This window comes from Dama dama, chromosome 10, assembly GCF_033118175.1.
Source record: "Dama dama isolate Ldn47 chromosome 10, ASM3311817v1, whole genome shotgun sequence".
Classification (NCBI taxonomy): domain Eukaryota; kingdom Metazoa; phylum Chordata; class Mammalia; order Artiodactyla; family Cervidae; genus Dama; species Dama dama.
In genome coordinates, this window is record NC_083690.1 from 23769798 (window position 1) to 23794377 (window position 24580).

The 24580-nt window shown below is 42.2% G+C and overlaps 1 long non-coding RNA gene across 2 annotated transcripts in view; it reads left to right on the plus strand.

The window, feature by feature from the left end:
- The first annotated feature begins 229 nt into the window (after positions 1-229).
- Positions 230-24580, plus strand: part of LOC133063552 (uncharacterized) — a 108677-nt gene continuing 84326 nt past the window's right edge. For both annotated transcript variants that reach the window (XR_009694436.1, XR_009694435.1), the window contains exons 1-3: positions 230-303; positions 15905-16030; positions 20654-20723. This is a non-coding gene — a long non-coding RNA (uncharacterized LOC133063552). The remainder of the gene's footprint in view (positions 304-15904; positions 16031-20653; positions 20724-24580) is intronic.

Below are 24580 nucleotides of genomic sequence, written 5' to 3' on the forward strand. Positions count from 1 at the left end.
GACAGCGGGGCCGGGAGGGGGTGTGTCAGGGGCCCGGGGAGGCGAGGCCCCGAGTGGGTGGGGCCGGGTGTGCAAGCCCCTCCCGGCTCCGGGTTCGAGGCTCGGGGCACGGCGGCGCGCCCAGGCCGCTGCGGGCGGCTGGTAGGGGCCGGCGTTATCCGAGGCCAGCGCTTGGCTTTTCTGGCTCAAGGTGGCTTGGGCCGTCCTCAGGAAACTACCGCACGCTGAGGAAAGCCGCGAAGCGGCCCTGCCCCTTAAGGGAGAGGAGCTGCGGGGACCAAACGACGCTTCCCAGGGTAGCGGGTACGGGTTTCTCGCTGGAGGCTCGTCCGCTCTGTTCCCGGACTGCGCGGGGGGCGCTGGGAGCCGCGGCCACGCATGCGCCGCTCGCGCCCGGGCGCCGCGGGGTTCAGAGGAGGCTCCCTCGCCAGCAAGGGGCTGGGGGAGGGGGCTGCGCGGTGGACTCTCGCGAGAGCGCGCAGCGCAGTGACTCGCTGCTGAGACACGTTAGGAATGAGAAGGGGCGCGGCGGAGCTTACGCGCGGTGCCCGAGAGGCGGAGGGACACAGCACAGGCACTTTGCTGGAGACGGTAGAACGGCACGAGAAAGGGGAGTGGGCGTCCTCTCTCAGCCCGGGAACCTGGGAGGCGGGGAGACTCTGAGGTGGAGGAGCGCTACTGAGGAGGCGGTGCAAAGTTCTTTCTGTCGCGCGGTGTGAGAACTCGTTTGCCTGGCGGAGGGTTCCGTGACGCGCTGAACCCTGTCGCGTGCTGGCGGGACTCCTGCGTGAGGCGATCGGACGGCGGGACTGCGGCCCTCGCGGAGGGACATGGCGCCGCACTGGACCGTCCCCTGTGGGAGCAACTGTGAATACCGCATCTGTAAATGTTCCCATCAGTTGCCTAAATCAGTGGGAGAGCCTGCTCTTCGCCTGGGAGATTCTTACTGTCTTGGGCACCCGGGAAGTCGGCGGGGGGTGAGGAGTGCAAAAATTTTCGGAGGGGATGTCGTCTCTGGCTCAGAGTCCCTCCACCGGGCTCCAGCTTCCTCCTGGTGGTGCCGGGAGGAGTTGTCCAGTCACCCAACTTATGTGAAACCCCCGAACAGTGCCCACCCATCCATCCCTCTCTCCATCCCTTTACTGATTAGGTGCTAGGCAGTTTTAGGCATTTGGCATACTTCAGCGTGCAAAGCAAAAAAAAAAAAAAAAAAAAAAAAAAATCCCTGTTCTGGGGGCGGGGACTTGGGTAGATAGCCTTTTAGAAAATAGAACTTAGTGGCTTTTCTCTCTCAGAGAACGTCTTAGTTAAAGCTTGACGTGCAAATTCTAACAGCCAAGAGACATTAGGTGAGACTCTCCTGGGCATCTAGTATATACCAGAAGTTGTCTTTACACAGCTGTCTACAAAGCTTACTTTCCTTTACTTCATTTCTTTTGTCTCTTTAAAATAATTTTTATTGAGCCCCTTGTTTTTTTTTTTTTTTTCTTTTCCCAGGCATGGTGATAGATGGTGAGAAAAAACAGCATCCTCTGCTGCTGTTGAGAGAGGCAGGCGTTACACAATGGATAGTTGTAACTGTGGCAGGTACTGCCAATGAGAGGAACATGGTGCTGAGAGTCTGTGTGTATTAGAGGGAAATGGCCTAGTCAGGAGGTCTGGGAAAGTTTCTTGAAGAGGTGAAGCTAGAGATGAGAAACAAAGGAGGAGTAAGAGCTGACTAGGCAAAGTTTAGTCCTCATGGAAATCCTATAAGGCAGGTAAGATTATCTCTGTTTTAGAGTTAAGGACGTTGACTCCTCAGTGAGGTGATGTAACTGCCCAAGGTTACTTCAGACTTAAGTGGCCACCCACAATTCTGAGTCAGCTAAGAAATAAGGTCTTTTATAAACTCCTTGAGCCATCTGGTGTTTTTAGGAGAAGCAAGTGTCACAAGCAGCTGAGGTACATTAGGGAGCAGTGGAGAGTTATAGCTCAAAGTTTCAAGTCTGCAGTGGACAGTTATTAAAGGTACTCTTGGAAGAGGGTATTAAGGCTTGTTACTCTAGGAGCAGGGTTATACATTCTTCAGGAATCACTTTTCATTTTTTGTGTGTGGTCTTTCAGTGACACATGCATACACACCTGTATGTATGTGTTTAATGGAAAACCTCAAACATATAGAAGTGTGTGTGTATGTTAGTCACTCAGTCATGTCCGACTCTTTGTGATCCCATGGACTGTAGCTCACCAGGCTCCTCTGTCCATGGAATTCTCCAGGCAAGAATACTGGAGTAGATTGCCATTTCCTTCTCCAGGGGAACTTCCCGACCCAGAGATCAGACCCAGGTCTCCTGCATTACAGGCAGATTCTTTACTGTCTGAGCCACCAGGAAAGCCCATATAAAACAGTAAAGAGAATTAACTCTTGTGTTCTCATGCTCTGCCTTTAACAGTTAGCAATTCATGGCCAGTCTTGTCTTCCCTATACCTCAGTCCAGTCCCTTAATCCTGGATTATGTTGAATCAAGTCCCAGATATCATATTATTTCATCTGTAACTGTCAGGATGTACTGCTAAAAGACTGGGACTTCCACCTTAAACATAACTTCAGTATCATCATAAACGCTTCCCAACAGTATCAACAGTTCCATAGTGTCATCTTTTAAAAGATGTCTTATTTGTTTGAAAGGTGGTTTGCAAAGGAAAAAAGGGTCATTGATGCTGGACAGGTAGAACGGAACAAATGTTCTTCATATTTTCTAGTCAGGTATTTAATTCAGCATTGAAAATGTTGACACCTTGGGAACAGAAGAGCAAATTGTTGGAAAAGTGGGTCAATCACTATGGGTCAGTAAATGAAGCAGATCATGCTATTCAGAACCATCTTGGTAGAGTGGTTGTTTTCTTAAGACCCAAACACTAATGTCATGCTCTTCCCATGATCCCTAGAGGAACAGTCACACAAGTCTCTCCTTGGTAGTATACTCATCTGCTATCACAGCTGTTAACTTTACAAGTAGCCCTAGAGTGACCTTTTGCACCATTTTCCTCTGTCCGTGGTGCTGATCTGCCAGCCTTTAGCCAGCAACTAAGAGCAGCTATAACTTGCTTTTGGCCAATGAGATTTTAATGTAGGGTTACCATAAAAGTGAACATTAAATATATTAATAGAAAATATATATATATATACACATATATAAATACGTTATGGTTCCAAGAAGTTTTATCAGTGCTTGCTGCTGCTAAGGTGCTTCAGTTGTGTCCTACTCTGTGTGACCCCATAAATGGCAGCCTACCAGGCTCCTCTGTCCCTGGGATTCTCCAGGCAAGAATACTGGAGTGGGTTGTGATTTCCTTCTTCAATGCATGAAAGTGAAAGGTGAAAGTGAAGTCGCTCAGTCGTGTCCTACTCTTAGTGACCCCATGGACTGTAGCCTACCAGGCTCCTCCATCCATGGGATTCTCCAGGCAGGAGTACTGGAGTGGGTTGCCATGTTAAAAAAATCCAAGCTGAAAGTGAAAAGTGAAAAAGTTGAGTATGTTTGTATTGGTGTGTCTATTTCAGACATTGTATAAATATTTTCAAATATGATTTCTTAACCAAATTATAACTAATTGAAATAAACTTCCATTTCACAGATTAAAAAGTGCCTCTCCCACTGGTTCGCTAATGATGGTCAGATAATTGACAGAATAATAACCATTTAAATGTTCCAGTTCTTTTCACCACATTGAGTAATACAATAATGAAAAATTCTCAATTATTTCTTGATATGCATATGTAATAGTCAATGGTTTTTCTCTGCATCTCTATGAGGTGCCATGCTAGGCATGGTGGAATAAGCAGAGACATAAGACAACCTTTTTGTTCAAAGTATTAACAGCAAAATGGGGAAAATTAGTCATAGAATTGTCACATATTTTTGCCTGGGAAATCCCATTGACAGAGGAGCCTGGCAGGCTACAGTCTGTGGGGCCGCAGAGTTAAACATGACTTGGTGACTGGACAACAAGAATAAATGTGGTGGAGGGATGCATGATGGCCTGTGACAGTACAGAGTATAGCCTCTGGCTACCAGGAAAAACTTCATAGAGGGAAGCTGACGATGTTTAGCATTCCAAAGAGAGGCAACGTCATGAGCATGAGTGGTATTTTCGTATAATGGTGTGAAGTTGAGTTTGCCATGACCTTAGCACAGGGGAAGGAAGTGATGGAAGATGAAGTTGTGCACATAGGTGTGGAGAGCATTTGAATTTTATGATGAAGGCAGTGAAAAGTGTGCCCGTTCTGTAGGAAGGTGAGGGCATCTCTGTGTCTTTGGGAGAAAATCTTCTCCCATGTAGACTCCTGAGCCAGATCCACTATGGAAACAGTATGCCGAGAGAGTACTCAGCACACAGGGAATTGAGTAAGATGATTTCTAGGGTCTATTAATTTTTCTATTCATGCACCCATACTTTAAACACGTATTCTTCAGTTGCTCAGTTGTGTCTGACTCTTTGTGACCCCATGGACTGCAGCATGCCAGGTTTCCTTGTCCTTCACTGTCTTCCCGGAGTTTGCTCAAACTCATGTCCACTGAGTCTGTGATGCCATCCAACCATCTCGTTCTCTGTTGCCCCCTTCTCCTGTCCTCAATCATTCCCAGCATCATGGTCTTTTCCAATGAGTCGACTCTTTGCATCAGGTGGCCAAAGTATTGGCACTTCAGCCTCAGCATCAGTCCTTCCAATGAACACTCAGGGTTGATTTCCCTTAGGATTGATGGTCTGATATTGAAGCTAATTACATTCCAGGTAAAGTGTTGAGTACCAAAGGCAGTGGTGAAAGACATACATGAGTCTTAGTCTTGCCCTTAAGAAGCTTACATTCTAGATAGAGATTGGAGAAGGAGAAAAATAAAATACAGGGAAACATAAGTAAACGGTAACATCAGATTGTTATAAATGCTACGAAGAAAATAAATAAGATGATAGAATAGACTAACTAGGCAGAGGTTACTTTAGAAAGGCTGATCAGTGAAAGGTTTCTCGAAGGTTTGATGTTTGTGAGCTGGAGTCTGAAGGAGGAGATGGAACCATAGATGTGCAGCTCGTGGAAGAGCATTTCTTGAAGAAGAAATGGCAAGAGAATGTAAAGACCTGGAGGTAGGTAAGTGTGGAGTGTTCACACAACTGAAAGGAGGGATTTCTGGCGCTCTGGTTATTAAGGCTGCTCTGCCAGTGCAGGGAGCATGAGTTCAATCTCTGGTTGGGGAACTGAAATCTCACATACCAAGCAGCATGGCCAGAAGATTAAAAAAATAATATATTAAAACAAAAAACAAAAAAGCTGAAAGGAGACCAGTGTGGCTGGTGCATACTGAGCAAGGGAAGGAATGGGACTGGAGTGAGATGCAGTGTCAGGCAGGGGCCAGGCTATGTTGCAGGAGTCTTGCAAGTCCTGGTAATTGATTCTAAAAATGGACATTTAAGGATTTTAAACTAGCAAGTGACAAGATCTGATGTACACTTTACCGTGGCTGATGTAGAGAGAGAATTGAAGTGAGGCATGAATGAAGGAAGAGTGGCCAGATGGGCCTCTGCATTTAGTTCTGGCAAAACGTGATGGTGACTCGGATTTGAGAGTGACAACAAAGGTGGAGAGAAATGGATGTGTTCCATATGTTTTTTTTTTCCATATGTTTTTTAATGTAGAACTGTCAGGCTTGGAATAGCTTGGTTATAGAGCATAAGAGAAAGAGAGGTATTGAGGATGGCTCCTAGGTTTTTTGTTTGAGGGTATTTGGGTTGATGGCACTACAGTTTTTGATATGGGAAGAACTGGTAGGGGCTTGTTTTTTGGAGTGAAGTGGTGATGGGAAGGGGGCTTCCCAGGTGCCACTAGTGATAAAGAACCTGCCTGCCAGTGTAGGAGACCTAAGAGACTCGGGTTCAATCCCTGGGTCAGAAAGTTCTCCTGGAGGAGGGCGTGGAAACTCACTCCAGTTTTCTTGCCTGGAGAATCCCATGGACAGTGGAGCCTGGTGGGCTATAGTCCATGGAATCATAAAGAGTCAGACACAACTGAAGTGACTTAGCATGCATGCATGGTGATGGGAAAATCATTAATTCTTATTTGGGTGTGATATTTTGAGATCTTTATTAGATATGTGTCAAGTAGACAGGTGGCTGTACCTCAAGGGGGAGGCCTTGGTGAAGATAGAAACCTGGAGGTCATCCTCATGTATTAAAAGCCATCAGACTTGAAGAGAACATATAAGGAAAGAGTATAGGGGGAGTTGGATATGACTGAGCACACATATACATGCATACACATAGATATTGAAGGAAAGTGAAGCTTGGTTCATGCCCTAGAGCACCCCATCATTTAGCAGACAGTGAAGGAGAATTGTCATGGGCTGAATTACGTCCCTTGCCAAATTCATATGTTGAAGTAGAGACCTGCAGTACTTCAGAATGTGATTGAAGATTTAGTTAGTTAATATGACATCATACTGGACTGGGGGGCCCTAATCCATTATGACTTTTGTTCTTATAAAAAGGGGACATTTGAAAATAGACACCCACACTGGGAGAAGTCCATGTGAAGACTGGAGTTTTGCTACCACAGTCAAAGGACTAGTCAGAAGCTAGGAGAGAGGCCTGGAGAAGATCCTTCCTTGGAGCCTTCAGAGGGAGCGTGACTCAGCTGACACCTTGATTTCAGACTTCTGGCCTCTGGAACCATGAATGATAGATTTCTGTTGTGTCCCTCAGTTTGTGGTATTTTGGTACAGGAGCCCTAGCTAACTAACTAATAGAAGAATCTTGCATAGCAGACTGAGTAGAACTCACCAGAGAAGTAGAAGGAAAACCACTTGAGTGTGGTGTCATGGCAGCCAAGGAAAATAGGTGTTTCAAGAAGGAGAAAGGGGTGGTTTTTACTAAAGTCTGTTGAGAGATTAAATAGGAGGATAGTGAAAGGACTGTTAGATTAGATTTTGCATTATAGTTGGGAATTCTTGTTCTCCGCCCCCCACAACCTCTCATGTTTGAGATTGACATTCAGTATTCACCTGTGGATGACTTTAATGCATCACCTTGTCTTCAGTGTGAGAAGGGACTTGGTGTGCTGCCAGGTAGAGTGAACTGGTAGTTTTTGTTCTGGTTTGAGTATTTCTCATTTCTCCTGAGAGTTGTGAGATACTTTTGGCAGTGTCACGTGTCCTCCTCCTTTGTGTTCAGTCACGGCTTTGTTTTGTAGGAAAAGGTGGTTGCTGCCTACTCCCCAGGAGCGTGAGAGTCTCAGTGAATGGACTGACCACTTGATTGCTTTGAACTGGGTTCTTTGATTACTCCATTCACCACTCACTACTCACTGCTTCCTGTTTTGGATTTGGACCATACCTGAAACCACTCCATCTTCATGGCCAATTCCTTTCTACGCATGTTTTTAGCTCTTTTTTCTTCTGTTCAGAATTTATTGTCCTTTGCTATACTTTTTCTTGATTTTCATCAATGTTATGTATTTATTATTCAACAGTATTTTTTCTTGGGTCATTTCTAGGAATTTGGGCTGAGAGCAGAGGGAGACACGTGCATATGTTCTGACTGTGATATGTTCCATTTTTGTGGGTCAGTGTTGATTTTATTATCATGCTATATTTGTGTTCATGGAGCACAGATACCTCCTGAAATCCAGGGTCTAATCAGAACTCACCAGCTAGTCTCCTTGGACATTTCTTCTGAACTGGGCTATCTGATTTGGATGCCCAATAAATGTACTTTATTTATTGACTTAACAAATGATTTGTCAGTTATTTACAATTATGTACATACTGTAGTTGGTGATACAGAGAGAAAATATAGGGTCTCTATTAATGAATTCATGATCTACTTAGGAAAAAGAGGCATCCACATGAAGGATGCTAAATAGCAATGCAGGAATTCAGCAACATGAAGTCTTTTTTTGACCAAAGCTATTTCAGTTTCAAGTGAAGATATCTAGTTTATATCATATTAAGTTAAAAAAATGTTAACTAATGTGTTTTAGTGGTTGGAGCAGTAGGCCTTCAATAAATATTTGTTGAGTGAAAGGAATTTGTTTCTTATAACTGAAATGTCCAGGGAAAGTTTAAGTTCGGGCATAGCTCCATCCAGATTGTGCCCTCAGGTATCCGATTTCTCCCTTTATGCAGCTCTGCTTTCTTCTGACTTGGCTTTACTTTCACGAAGGTTCTCTCCATCCTATGGTATCTGTTGGTCTTTTGGAAGAGAGTATCTGCTCTTTTATTTTTTTCCCAATAGTTCCAGCAAAACTCCTGGGGCTGACATTGATGAGGTTGGTTGATTTGGGTCACGTGCCATTCCTCAACCAATCATTGTGACCAGGGCGATGCAATAGCTGATTGGTTAGACCTGGGCCACATGTCCATTTCTGGAGCTGAGCTTTCTGAACTACTTATGGGTCAGTAAATATGTCCCTGTCCATGGAGGACAAAGAGAGACCAAAAAGAGGCAGCCAGTCCAGATAGGTAGGTGGTGGGTATAACAAGCAAGGGAACTGACACATAAGGCTTGGCTTAGGGGCCACAAGATGACTAGATCCCTGCACCCAGCCCTAGAATCTTAATAGTTTAATAGTTTAACAGGGTTCAGCCTTGAATACTGTCCAGATGTTCTCAACAACACACTGCTCTCTCAAGGCTGTGTCCTTGAAACGGCCCCCACTTTGAGGCAGTGGGCAGAACATACATTCCAAGGGCAAAGGAAGGGAGTGAGGAGCCTCTGATTACTGGGGTCCAGCTCATGGGTGAACTGGCATTCATGTTCTCTTGGTGACCTCCTCTGATGCTCCACCTAGCCCCCACTTCCACAATGGGCGCTGAGTGGTCAGCAAGGGGTGTTACCAGCAGGGAGGTAGCTTGTTGGATGGTTATCTGGTTGCACTAGAGGCAGAAGCCACAGCAGCTGTAGAGGCACATTCAAGAGAAAACACACATCAAAATAATGATTCTCAGCATAAGTAACAGTTTTTCCCATCATGAAGCCCATGATCTGAACCATTGGTTTATTAAATCCCTAGGCTAGGGGTCGGATCACTCAGGGCATGCACTTGTGTCCTCATGAGGTTTGCTAAAGATGCTGCATTAGCTGGCTCATCCGTTGTGAACACACAACATCTCGTTTGGGTCATGGCACAGGTGCCTCCTTGTAGTAACAACATGCAAGGCCATCCTATTTTGTAGGATGGATTTTCTCACTGGACACACTTCAGTGTCTAGTAAGGACAGCCTTTGCTGGCTGTCATAGAAGAGTTTCTGGGTGAACTTAGTAAGGGCTTCTGTGTGTGCTCTGGTGTCCTCCAGGCCAATGGAGGGGATAAGGATGGAGGCCAGATGGTTGTACCAGTGGAAAACAGGATGTGCCCATCTGGCGTTGACCACAGGGAATTTGGCAGCTTTTGTTACTCTGGGTGGATTCTCCCCTGGGCTTAGGAAAACCCAGGGTCACAGTAGCCCAACCACAGGTGGAAGCCATGGCCAAAGATCTGAGCCACACAGCCATTGGGTCACATTCCAGGTCATCTAGCAGATATGGGGTGTGACCAATCAGTGCCGAATCACTCACTAGCCCTTAATGTGACAGAATGACCACACAGTTTAGTGATAGCCATCCCACACCCATGGTATAATTGGTTTCTTTTTTCTGTTTTATTTTTGGCTGCTCTGGGTTTTCTTCGCTGCATGTGGGCTTTCTCTAGTTGAAGGGAGTAGGGGCTACTCTCTGGTTGTGATGTGTGGGCTTCTCATTGATGTGGCTTTTGTTATCACAGAGCCACAGGCTCTAGGGTGCGCAGGCTCAGTAGTTGTGGCACATGGGCTTAGTTGCCCTGAAGCATATGGAATCTTCCTGGACCAGAGATTGAACCCATGTCCCCTGCATGGGCAGGTGGATTCTTACTACTAAACCACCAGAGAAGTCTGGGTCCTTTCTATCAGAGTGATTTTTCTGTTCCCAACACTGAGTTGCCCAGGTGCTTAAATGTCCACCAGCTGGCATGGACCCAAATGAACCCACCCCAAATTTGAGTGCAACCACCCATGACTCCAGTGGTATTTTCAGAAGCCTTCCTGTTGGCAGTTTGATGGCCTGCCTGTGTAGTTTGATTGACAGAAAAAGTGTACCCTGTTCAGTGTTAGTGATCATGGTGGCCAGTGTTCTGGATCAGTGTTGGTGATATCAGATGAATTAAAGAGTATTAGTCCTGGCTTGTCATTCCTTAAGGCACTGCTTTAGGGCCTTCCAGTTCCCTTCCTGGAGTGGTGATACCCACTATGCCAGTCCCGACAAGCTGAGAGGGGCAGCTGCCCACATACCCAACAGCTAGATTGATTTTGTTTGCTGAACATCAGGTGGGCCCACTGTAGAAGTGTATCTCCATCAGGTGCCCATCCCATGACTGGAAACCACAGGAGCATCAGGAGACCAAGGTAATAAGACAGAAACGTAGTAGGAACTTATATGGGGAGGTCTTCCGCTTCTGTAAGAGCTACAACTGTGGCCTGACCCTTGGATGTTAATGCGGCTGAAGGATCAGCTCCTAGGGCTTGCACCTAGGCCACAAAATCAACTTCCTGGTTGCCCTGGGGTGTTGGCACACTCTGAGCTGGGATGTGGAGGACAGTAAGGACTGACTCAAGCTCTTACAGGCAAACTCAAATGACTTTGCACATATCCTGATTCCACAAGGGCTTATTCATGATCAGCTACCCCTCAGCTTCCCATTTTCTAAGCTGTGGGGCCAATCCCCTTAGAACAGCCCAACTGTCAGGGCAAAGGGCTAATGACCAGAGCTCAAGTGTGTGTGTGTGTGCTCAGTGGCTCAATTGTGTCTGTTTCTTTGTGACCCCTTGTAGCCCACCAGGCTCCTCTGTCCATGGAATTCTCCAGGCAAGAATACTGGAATGGGTTACCATTTCCATCTCTAGGGGCACTTCCTGACCCAGGAATTGAATCTGTGTCTCTTGAGTTCCCTGCATTGGCAGGCAGATTCTTTACCACTGCACCCCCTGGAAGTTATCACCAAATGCTGAGTTCAGCCCTCTGGCAACTGCAGTCCATTCCTGTTTCCCTCCAGATGGTGTCAGTGTTGGGCTTAACAGCGATTGCAGTCCATGTGGGCGAGTCACCCCAACTGGACTCATGCACTGGCATTAGCGGGAATCTCTCTGACTCCCTCCCTATAGGCTACAGGGTTCTCCCCAGGATTGGGGGCAGGAGCATTTGGAGGGTCTCCACACTCTGCAGGGCCTGGTAGCATGTGAGAGAACTTACATACAAGGCTTGTCTTAGTGCCCATGGATGAGTAGATCTTGGTACTTACCCTAGAATCTTAGTAGCTTTGATTGGGTTCAATCACGTATTCAGTCTAGTTGGCCTTCTACCGCACATTACTCTCTCAAGGCTGCATCCTTGAAGAGCTCTCACTGTAGGGCTGGAGGGCAGGATGTGCACGTCAAGGACAGGCAAGGGCCTGAAGAGCCGCTGATTGCCCTGGTCCAGCTCGGAGGTCACCTGGTGGTCATGTCCTGATGACCTCCTCCAACAGCTGTGTGGACCAAGAGTTTGGAAGTGCAAAAATTAGGTAGGTATTGCTACCAGGGGGAAGAATAAAAGATGCTACCCAGGTACGAGCAATGATGTTTGCTGTCTTACAAGGCTTGAGTGTAAGGAGTGCCTTGAAAGTGAAAGTGAAGTCGCTCAGTCAACTCTTTGCGACCCCGTGGACTGTAGCCTACCAGGCTCCTCCGTCCATGGGATTCTCCAGGCAAGAATACTGGAGTGGGTTGCCATTTCCTTCTCCAGGGGATCTTCCCACCCGGGGATGGAACCCGGGTCTCCCGCATTGCAGGCAGATAGATGCTTTAACCTCTGAGCCACCAGGGAAGTCCCAAGGAGTGCCTTAAGACTGTATAATTCCACCTGGTTGTATCAGATAAAGAGAGCCATCAGTTCAAAGGATTTGGAAGTGGGCAACAAACTTTCTGGAGGAGACTGAAATTTAGTTAAGCTTGAGGAACAAGTAGGAATTGACTTGATAAAGAAAAGAAATTCTAGAGGTGACAGAGTGGAGAACAGGCAAGGGACCAGAGTGACCCGAGTGTTTAAGTTGGTGAAGGAGTGGGGTTGGAAGTACCAGAATGCAAAGATGACCTTGACAAGCTACCTCGAGCTCCAAGAGCTGCAGACAAGCCTCAGGCAAAGTTGGCTTGTGCCAGCCCATTGAGTAGTCTCCACCCTCATCTCTATGCCTGGATAACAACCCTTCCGGGTTTTATAGCCTTTGCCTTTCGAGTTTCAGTAACACCTGCTACTGCTTTGTGATGCTGCTTCCTAGTTGTTAGCAAAGTCTGATGTCCGTTTATGCCCTCCTGTGACCAGCTTAGCTCACCTCTTGTAATTTACTGTGCCAAGTCTTTTCAGCCTAAGGGCGAGAAAAGTATGCTGCCGACCATTCCCCCTTTTCAGAGTAAACCAACGGATGAGCTTACTCCAGCACTGTCAAACAGAAGAAAAATCCCTGCCAATCATAAAATCAAGTGCACAAAAGCAAGTAGCAATTTGTAAGGAAGTCAAAGCTCCTTGCGTGCAAGCCACATCCCTATGGTACCTCAGCTTTGCCTCTCTGAGTCCATAGGTCTCTCTGAGACCTGACACTGTCTTGAGGTATTACCCAATCAACCAAATTCATGCAGACAAGGAGCTTAGTTTCCTGAAGGAAGGGAGACTAGGTTGCTGCTTGCAGAACAGCTAAGTGTATTCAGTTTTATGATGAGCCAGGTTTAGTTTGAATTAGTTACTGTATAGATGTTAGTTAATTTCTTTCTCATGCCAACACTGGGAGGCAGATGCTATTATTCCTAATAAGGAAATGGAGGCACAGAGAAGTTAAGTAATGTGCCTTAGGCATTCTAGCTGTGGAGTGGAGGATCTTGGGTTCAGATTTAGGTGGTCTGAATCAGAAGCTGTGCTAAGGAGCATGTCACTTTATGCTGTAGCTAACTCTGGTACTTTAACCAAGTGACCAGAAAGGCAAATAAACTCAACTCATTATAGAGAGGACTTTAATGTTCCTCATAGCTGGTCAGGAAGGGTGTCAGAATCCAGAGGCTGCTACCAACATTTCTGTTTTATGTGTATTATTTTTCAACCAGGCTAAGTTTTTACTTTCATAGATACCGAGAAGTCCCCTTTATCTTGGCATCCCTCCATTCTTACTTAACAAGAGCTCTAGACTTCTTGTGTACCTACTCGTTTTAATTTGTCCTGATAATACCCATTTGCCCTGATTTCTCATATTTTTATTTTATTTTTTTAGAGCAGGATACCTAAAGACCATGAAATCCTGTGGCTAATATTGACCAACTATCACAGGATAAATTTGATACATTACTACATCCTGAAGACCCTGTTCACATCAGGGGGGATGTTGAGGAGGAGGGACAATAGAAATGAAGGGGTAGAGGACCCCATCTTTCCCCAGTTGTGGGGATGGGGCTAGATAAAGGGACAAAGTGACTAGGTGGAGACCAGGACCACTGGCTGGAATACTATGAGAGTTTTTTGTGGGAAATGCAGTAAACTTTCAGAGATGCTTGAAAACAGAAAATGGCAAATGACTACCTTGGCCAAATGGGCCTGGGTTTGAATCTGTGAACTACCCACCTTTCCACTGTTGGCCTAGGACTGAAATCATCTCATCCCATGTGAGCATGTGCAGAGAAGGCTGACCAGCATTTCTGAGTTGAGCAAACTTCTCTGTCTTGTCACTCAGCACATCTGCTTATACGGAAGGTTGAGTATCAATCTGAGGTTCAGATTCTGATGATGGAATACTGATTTTTCCCTCTTATGTTGTTGTTCAGTCGCTGTCATATCTGACCCTTTGAGACCCCATGGACTGCAGCACGCCAGGGTTTCCTGTCCATTTCCTGGAGTTTACTCAGATCCATGTCCATTGAGTTGGTTATGCTATTCAACCATCTCATCCTTTGTCACCCCTTCTCCTCCTGCCCTGAGTCTTTCCTAGCATCAAGGTCTTTTCCAATGATTCACCTCCTCACATCAGGTGGCCAAAGTATTGGAGCTTCAGCTTCAGCATCAGTCCTTCCAATGAATATTCAGAGTTGATTTCCTTTAGGATTGACTGGTTTGATCTCCTTGCTATCCAGGGGACTCTCAAGAGTCTTCTCTAGCACCACTGTTTGAAAGCATCAATTCTTTGGTATGCAGCCTTCTTTATGGTCCAACTTATGAGGCTGGGTGCCCTACAAACTTCTCTTTTGGTTTTGGGGTCAGAAGTCCAGCTATGTTATCGTATATGTGACTGATTTTGTGCATATCTCTGGGGTTTGACTAGGTTCTGTGTGAGTAGATACTTCCATACCCAACTGTGTGATCTGAGAATGGGCTAGTGGGTCATTTCCCAAGTGAAATATAATCTATACCAGTTCTCTGTGGTTGCTGAGAGGATAAAACATATGTGTGGGGCTGTTGGCTAGTCTACTAGCTTGCCATAAGTAAAGTCTACTTGAGAATGAGGTCTGGCAGAGGAAGGCAGGGCCAGAAAGTGGAGAGGGTGTCAAAGCATTCCATAGGCATCATTTGGGCTCTTAGACCTGAAGCCAGAGGCCTGGCTTTTTTTAATAATTTGATCCAATACATTTCTTGTTTTGCTGAGGCCACTTTGAATTAAATTTGTCACAATCCATACAATTCTGACTAACATATGCAATTAAGCCTGATACATGTTGTCTCAGGTAACTTAGAAATTATAATGTCCGTTTTACAGATGAGGAAATGGAGGTTTGAAGATCCAGGTGATCTGCGTGAATATTACAGGTAGTCACTGAAAGAGCTAGGATTTGACACAAGGCCAATCTTGAATCTAAAGAGAATGTACTTTCTCTGAAACCTTTGAAAATGTTTTCAGGTTTGGTTTCTTTTAGAAACATAAGCATCTGTGAGTCAAAGTCTCCTTTAGAGAGGCTACCTTCCTCAGGCTTGGTTCTAGAATTTAGTCAGTGCATCGTTGGCTGATTGGAGTAGTTGTTTATATAGTCTATGAACTTGCAGTTTATGGTATTTTGTAATTTTGTTTTCCCTGTCGTTTTGCTAATGCAGCTTTGTGAGCAAACATTGCCTATGATTTAAATCCGCCACAGTAATGAAACTCATGCACACACACATACACACGTTTCCTCAGAACAGTCCACAGCTCTCTGATTAATCACATGTGTAAAGTACAGTGTTTATAGGAAATCAGCAGGTGGCAATTAGCATCTTTGAAATTATCTGGGAAACACAACTGGAGCTGCCACTTCAGGATGGAAACATAGCAATAACCAGCAGAGTGACAGCCCCCTAGGAGCTAGGAATGAATCGGGCCGGGAGCGGGGGCTGCTAGGCACACAGCAGCTGGTGGGGCAGCTCTGTGTGGATCACAGATTGTGTGCCAGCCTCTTACTTTCCCTCCCGACACTCAATAAGCAGTCTTTGGGTAGAGACATAAAATAGTTGCCTGATAGGCAGACCATCGTAGAACAACCTTTAAAAATACTCACCCCCCACCCCCCTCCCATCCCCACCTCCCCAAACCCTCAGACCTTAGTCTAGGTACAGACAGACACTGGTGCTACTACTGTATTAGTTGTTAAAATATTGAACTATTTCCATGTTGGTTAGTAAACAGCTGCTGTCTTGAGCTTGCTAAGTGGCATCCCACTGCTGTTTTCTCTGGGACCGCCTCAGCTCTCTAGGATCCACTGATCAAAGGCTGAAAACCTGGCTCCCACCCCATTGCTGAGTTCGGGGTCCATTCTGATTGGTCGGTGCCTGTAGTGTCTGGTTGTTAACTATTTGAAACATCATCCCACAGGAGTTTCAGGGACCACTGCAGAAGCCAGATTCAGAGGATGGGTTCTGGAGAAGGAAGAAGAAGAATTAGTGCATGGACCATTTTATGCTTGAGATGCTCTTCCTCAATAGCTGGAAAAAAAATTCAGTATGTATATCTTTGCCTACATCTCTGCCATCTCTTTATCTCTATCTCTATCATTTTTTGCATATCAAGTGTCAGTGAATCCCAACCTTTGCTCTTCCAATTGCAAGCAATATGACCTCAGACTGAGAATCAATGTCACTCATTGGTTCTCAACCCTGTGTGCACATTAGAATCACTGTCGGGAGCTTTAACTACAAAATACAGATGCTTGGACATTCTGATTCTGTAGATCTGACATGAGGTCCAGTCATCAGAGTTTCTTTTTCAGAATCACTCCTCAGATGATTTTAAGGGGCCGTTGTATTGCCAACAAACTTTCTAAGCTTCAGCTTTCTCATGTAATAAAAATGAGTACCAGTGTTGAACTCTGCTCAGTGTTATGTGGCAGCCTGGATGAGAGGGGAGTTTGAGGGAGAATGGATACATGTATACATATGGCTGAGTGCCTTTGCTGTCCACCTGAGACTATCATAATAGTGATAATTGGCCTTACTCCACTATGAAAGAAAAAGTTAAAAAAATGAGTACCAGTGCTTGTTTTGTGAGATTACATGAAAAAAGGTATGTAAGGCTCTTTAGCAGAGAGTGTGGCACATAAACTTGTGTTAGTTCCGTTAATAATTAATATTCAGTACTTTAAGAAGCAGTTTTTATTGTATTATTTTATAAATAATTACATTGGTAATAAGTAAATTCATCCTAGTTATAAACAAATAACAGTAAAAAGTGATGAAAGGTATCCTTGCTCCCTGTGTGCACAGAGGTGGACATTGCCACATTCCTATGTGCATCCTTCCAGAAGTTTACTTCCGCTTTTGTTTGTGTGTCTTTAAAGACATTGTTGTTATTCAGTCGCTTTTTGTGGCCCCATGAACTGCAGCATGCCAGGCTTCTCTGTCCTTCACTATCTCCAGGAGTTTAGTCTTTAATAATGTAAATAGGGCCATTTACACTGTTCGGTGAATTCTTTCTTTTTGCTTGGCAGTAGGTCTATATACCTTGCAGGTCTCTCCACGTCAGTAAGTAGGCATCTACTCTGTCATTTTAACAATTGCATCTCTTATATGAATAATGGATGCACTATAACTTAACCTTTTCCCATATTTAAGGGCTAATATTTTAGAGAGTTTCTAGATTTTCACTCCAAACAAATCTGCAGTGAATACTTTTGTCTAGGCATCTTTGTGCACAGAGGTGAGTTCTCTTTGGATTAAACCTATAACTGATATCACTGGGTCGAAGATGATTGCATAAAATGATGTTAAATTCTGCTGAGTTGCTCTCCCGAAAACTGTGCCAATTACATTCCTAATGAAGAATGAGAGTGCTGGGGACTCCCCTGGCAGTCCAGCGGCTGAGACTCTGTGCTCCCAATGCAGGGGGCCTGGTTCGATCCCTGGTCAGGGAACTAGAGCCTGCATGCTGCAACTAAGAGTCCTGCATGCCTCAGTGAAGATCAAGATCCTGCGTGCTGCAGTTAAGACCCAGGGCAGCCAAATAAATATTTTAAAAAAGAAGAATGAGAGTGTTGATTTTTCCATCCGTTTCATCTCCCACATCTTTTTAAGGGAGTTATTTTTATTTTTAGGAATGCACAGCCCATAGTTGGGTAGCAGGACATAGAAATAAAGTCTCCGTCTTTTGCATTTCCCTGATGAATAATGATGTTGAACACTTTTCCCAGTGTTTATTGAATTATGATGTTTCTGTTCAAGTGTTTCACTCTTTAAAAAAGTAGGACTTTGAGCCTTTTGAATTTCAGTCTATGGTTCATTTAAAATTCATGTTTGTGTATAAAGCAGACAGAGGGAGGAAGTTCTTTTTATTTTTTTCCTAATTATTCAGCATCATTTGTTAAAAATTCTTCTCTTCATTGCATTGACTTGACACCTTTGTTTAAAATAAGTGGATTGAGTAGGTGTGAGTCTTCTTGCTTTTATTCTGTTCCACTGATCTATTTCCCTATCCTTACTTTGTGTCTTTGTCTTTTAATTGGAGATTATTGATGTACTTTGTTGACTGCCTGCTGTATATTCTCATTTCTTTAATTAGGCCCAAACTTTCTTGGTAACAGGGAAGGATACAAAAAGCAGATAAGGCAGATGACTATCTAACCGCTAGTAAACTAGTTCACAAAGCCATCAGGAGAATGAGCCTGCTTATTGTTAGTGGGGGTTTCCTTCTACTAATCGGTGGTCACCAGATAAAAGGATTAGGCGACATGGATTTGCCAACATTTTCTACCTTAGTTCTGACCATGTCAGTGAAAGAATAGGGCTGCAGTAGCTAAAAATGTCTGGAACTCATAGCTTCAGGCCAGCTTCCTTGAGTTTATATCCCAAGCCCATCTCTCTCTCTTAATCCTTTGCTAATTGCTCATAAACCTCCCAAACCACTCACCAGACCTTCTGCTAAAGTGTAACTGTCTAGACCATATGCTGTTCTACTGGTAATTACTGCTTATTCTGTCCATGTCATTGGCATGTGACTTTTCTAATTATAATATCATTATCAAGAAAAGGAGACCCTCTGTTTTAGTTTGCCAGGACTGCCATAACTACCACACCCTGGGTGCCCTGAACAACAGAGGTTTATTTGCTCATGGTTCTGGAGCCTAGAAGTCTGAGATCAAGGTGTCCATAGGATTGGTTTCCTTCTGGACCTGTCTCCTTGACTGTAGATACCCGTTTTTTTCCCTGTCTTCACATGATCTTTCGTGTGTTATCTGTCTCTTAATCCCTATTCTTAGTAGAACACCAGTCATACTGGATCAAGACACACCCTTATGACCTCATTTTAAACTTAATCACCTCTTAAAACACCCTATCTTGAAATACAGTCACATTCTGAAGTATTAGGCCTTAGGGCTTGAACATATGATTTGGTGGTGGGAGGGGGACACAATTCAGCCCATAACACTCTCTGGGTAGTCAGACATAGCCTTGGCCCCATTCAGTCACAGCGGGACCCCTGGCTGAACCTGGCTAGACTCAGCTGTGGTTTGGGCTCACCTCATTTTTGTGGTCCTAAGAATATACAACTCTCTGTTCTATCTTCTTCTCAATTCTTTTTCTCTTAAGGTCCTCCCTGAATTCATGATTTTAATTTTATTGCTATATATAACATAGCCAAAGCTTTTGTCAATTTATTTTTTAAATTAATATGTTTCTCTCATTTAATATAATAGATTTACCTTCTGATCCATTTGCCTTTCAAGTTTTGTATCTTTTTTCTCCATCATACTTCATATTTTCTGTTTACAATTCTTCTTTGTTCTTTGTCTCCCTCCCCTATTCTGCTGTATATTATTGCATTGATTTTCTTTGGTTCATTTTTTTCCATATGGGGTTTTTAGAAGTTATAGATCCTATTCTATTCTTCAGTGGTTGCCCTAATATTTTAACACATTAAAAAATCATCACTAAATTAGAGCACAAATGTGGGGGGAAAAAGCTAAGCAATATAGAAAGGAGGCATAACATGAAAAGCAAGACTTTTCCAGACCCCTGACTCCATTCCTCAGCATGATCTACTTTTGAACCATTTCTCTTTTGAATCATTATGCTTGTTACTTTCATAGCAAATAATTTTTTATACTTTTACTGTTTTTATTTGTTATATACAGACAGTATTTATTGAAGCTCTATTTTGAAAGTTAAGGGATAGTCTTACTTACATATATACAATGGAATACTACCCAGCCATTAAAAAGAATGAAATAATGCCATTTGCAGCAATATGAGTGAATCTGGAGATGATCATACTAAGTGAAGTAAATCAGACAAGAGAAAGACAAATATATGATATGGCTTATATGTGGTACTTTAAAAAATGATACAAATGATTGTATTTATGAAACAGAAACAGACTCACAGACAAAACAAATTTATGGTTATGAAAGGGGAACGGTTGCAGAGAAGGACAGATTGGGAGTCTGGGGCTGACGTATATACTACTGTATTTTAATAGATAACCAGCAAGGACCTACAGGGAACTCTGTTCAATATTCTGTAATAGCCTAAATGGGAAAAGAACTGGAAAAGATAAGATATCTGTAGATGTGTAACTGAATCACTTTTCTATACACCTGAAACTAACACAACACTGTGTTAATAAATCAACTATATAGTCCAATATAAAATAAAAACTAAAAAAGTAAAATACTTCCAGGTTAAAAAACAAATGCCATAGTATCTTTGTTAAACCAGTGATGATACTGTCAAACCTATGGAAAATTTCTTTAGACAAAGGAATAAAGAGAATAAATCTTTGTCAACAGGCCAAAAAAAAAAAAATCTTACTTAAAAGTCCCCACCTCCAAATTTAACTAGCTACTTTATTATTTATATTTCTAGCTATTATTCCTCTAAAGTGAATATGATATATAAACTTTAATTTATTGTTCCAATATCTATCTTCAGATAATATCTTCTGATACTATCAAGGATGTAGAAATTAGTACTCCTACATTTTTTGCTTTCCTCTGCCTCCCAACTTCTGTGCATTGCCACTTTCATAATATTTACATTTTGCTAATAGATTTAGCACAGAAATTGAAAATGAATAAATACATACATTATTATGATATTATAAATATGATAATGTAAATATCTTTCATTCCAGAGCTAAGTACTATGATTGGACCTGTCGAAAGGAAAATATGATCTTTGTTGCTAAACATGTATGCTTGAAGGTAAGTGTTCCATGGTATCAAAATAAATTGGATTATCTTTTCTTTGAATCCATCAATTGCTCAAAAATCACTTCACACTTAGGTTGGCTTTAGAACCTAACTTCCTTATATAGCTTTCTTTGGGAGAAAGTGGTTCTGGAATTTCTAATTGCCTTTCTTTTTTTTTTTTCTCTCTGTAGCTCAAGAAGCTTGTCGTTACAATTTCCCTAAGCATAATGATATTTCTAACAGATGTCCAACTCCACTCTCTGCTGAGTATGGTCTTTTTTTACAAAGACATCTCCAGCTCCCCCAGAGCCCTCTGATTTCCACCTTGAATTTAAACTAGTTGTTTTGCAACCTGCTACACAAATGTCTAGGGGTCTCCCTTTATGTGTTACTAGGTTAGAGCCATTGTATCTTAGACACTATGTTTTCCTCTTTTTTTGGAAAAAATGAGGGCTTTTTTTTTTGTTTTTAAAAGAATGAGAGTCTATTTTCTGAATCCTTGAATGTCTGAAAAATAACTTTATAACATTTTATGCATAGTTTGGCTACTCATAGGTTTACATTTCCTTACTGTGGGGAAAGTTTTCCCTTATTATTTCTTTTATTATTTTATCCCCATCCATTTTCTGTGTTCCCTTTTTCTGAGCTACTGACAGACAAATGGCAGAAATTCTGTATTTATTCCCTACTCCTCTGAACTTTATTTACAGAAGACTTTTAATCTTTTTGTTCTTTTATGTTCATTCTGGGAGTCTCTTAGTTCAATCATAAATTCAGACTTTTAGCTCCGTGATTTTGTGCTGTCTATATATTGTCAAATTATAGTGAATATATTTTATAAATTTCTAATTTTTAATTATTTAAAGTTTAAATAGTCTTAATAATTATTTTCTTAACAGGAGTTTTAAATATGATTTTAAAAAATAATTTTTATTTATTTTTGGCTGTGCTGGGTCTTCATTGCTGTGCGTATTTTTCTCTAGTTGTTGCAACTGGGGACTGCTCTCTAGTTGTGGTGCTTGGGCTTCTCATTGCAGTGGCTTCTCTTTTTGCAGAGGCCTACAGACTTCAGTAGTTGTGGGTCCTGGGCTCTAGAACACTGGGTCAATAGCTGTGGCTCACAGGCTTAGTTGCTCCACGGCATGTGGAATTTTCCCGACTTAGGGATTGAAGCCATGTCTCCTGCATTGGCAAGTGAATTCTTTACCACTGAGCCACCAGGGAAGCCCTTTAATGTGGTTTTAATGTGTTTTTAATGTGATTTCTTATTGAATATTTCTGAAACTATTAATTATAGAATTTAACATTTTCTTTTGCCTCTCCAACTATCATATTTTTTAGGGGTTAATTTTCTCTTTCATGGGTTTGAGGCTCTTTTATGGCATTAGTTTTCTTCATGGGTTGGACTAGAGCTAGAAGTCTGGACTCCACGTAATTTTCTCTCAAAACTTCATAGACATTGCTTCTCTGTCTTCTGATATTCAGTGTTGTTAAGAAGTCTGATATTATGATCATTTTTTCTTATATGGGTAACTGGTTTTACATTTTTTAAATTTCTTGGAGCTCCTAGGCTATTCTTTTTGTCAACTGAAAGCTAAGCACACCTTCAGGAATCACAAAAAATATTTGGGAAATAATGTTATTAAAAAGTATGTAACAAATTGAGTAAACTGGAAAAACTAACACATAAGAAATAGGAAAATAGAAAATATGGGATAGAAAGACTTTAAAATACAGATAATTCATATTTTAAGAGTTATTGGACAAGAAATAGCATTCACAAAACATTTTATAGGATGATATGAAAAAGAAGCACTGAAGATCTTGAAACAAGCACACTGACATTAAAAAAATCCCTCAAGATAGGCTAAACCGTTGAAAAGACACCACTGAAAACAAATCTGTGATGGTTTGTCCCAACATGCAGTACAAATGGGCAACAAAAAGGAAAGAAAAGAAATTATGAGACAAAAGTTAATATGGAGGATAAATCTAAAAGTCCCTGCAAAGCAATTTAACCAATGATTTCAAATTTGTGAGGCAAAGCAGTTTTGAACTCAGACTTACATTCAGCTAAATTAGCATCACATGTGAGGTTCTCATCCAGCTGGAGAAGGAATGAGCGATTCTAATCTGTGAACTTGGGATTTCTTGCTGATTTGTTGAAAAGATCTGTTTTTATACCTGTGGCATCCTTCTTCAGTGCATATTTTGGGCTCTAGTTTTCTCTCCTCTTTCTCTCTCCCTCTCTCTCTTTTTTTTTTTACATAAAAAAGACCTACCCAATAGTCTTTATGTTTTAGAAACTGAACTGTTCAATTTGTGTGTGTTTTTTAAAAATAACAATTCTGAAACTGTTTTATGTGTATCCCAAAGGAAATACATTGTGAAAAATGAGAGACAAGCTTCTCACTGCCAGAAAAATGGCGGGGGGCTGGTGGAAATGTGGGAAAAGGAAAGGCTTGAATAAATCCAGTGGTGTTGGATTGGAACTGGACATATCCACGTGAATTCATGGTTTTAAATATGGGTAGAAAAATACAGAAATAGATTTATTAATGTATTATTTATGTAAATAGTATTATGTATATGTATACATGTCTTTCTTTTCTATCTAATGTCTGAGATGGTCTTGTAGCAGTGACAACCCAGTGATAATTACACCTAATACTCATATCTTGGTATCTAAATCCCATTCTCCAATAAAAAGAGTCAAGATGTCTTGGAGAAATGTCTGACTCCAAGGCAAGGGTAGGGAAGGTACAGTATGAACTTGGAATATCTTATACTAGCAAGCAAGGGAAGTGCTCAGATGAGGACAGGGGAAAAGGACTCAGGAGTCAGTTTTAAGAGTCTCCCACTGACCAAATCTGGGACAGTTTGAACAACAAAATAAATGACGATAGTATTGGATGATGAATAAAGTAAGAATCCATGAGTCCATATAGATGTTACTATATGGATAAATAAATAAATGGTGAGGAGGGGAACATTTTGCTTACAGTAGAATTCCAATTAGTAAATATATTAATAGAAGCCATGAGGAAACTAGAAAATCACCATTTAGCAATAACCAGAGCAATAATTTTTTTAGGTAAGAGTCATCAATGAATGTTAAAACTGGTAAATACATGCATGATGAGAAACAGGCTAGTTATATCATCTTGGAGTATCTCCCAAAAGGAAATTTATTGTTTTAAAAAGGAAAAGTATTAACTTTATGGTAGAAAAACCTGGCTGCCGTCACCTTAGCCCAGTGATCATATGTCTTTGTTTCTGCACTGTAATGTAAGTCCCCAAGCACAGGGATTTATTTCTGTTTTATTCACTTCTGTACCTTGAACACCTAGAGTAGTGCTAAGCACATAGTAGGTGCTCAACAAGTAGTTTTTGACTGAATATCATATTCATGTTTTTGCCTGTATTAGTAAGCTCAACTTCATCAGCTGTATTGCTTGCAACTTCTGTATCCTTATGAATGTCTTATCTGCTTGATCTGTCATGGGCTGAGAGAATTGAATGAACATTTACACTGTGTTTTTGTCTAATTCTTATAGTTTCTGCTGTTTTTGCTATAAGCACTTTGAAGACATGCTATTTGGTATATAAACATTTATGATGGTTAGATCTTCATGTGAGTTGTACTTTTGTCATCATTAACATAAACCTCTTTGCTTAGTTTAGTACTTTCTTCTTTAAATCAAATCTTAAGATTACAGTGTAGTTCATGCTTTTTCATCTGTATTTGATTTTTTAGCACTCTAACTCATTGCCTATTCATTTATTTAATCCAATCAGTTTTCCTAAGATTCTGCCCTCGTTTACTTCGTTACCCAGTCAAGAAAAACATGACTATTTTGAGACTGTTC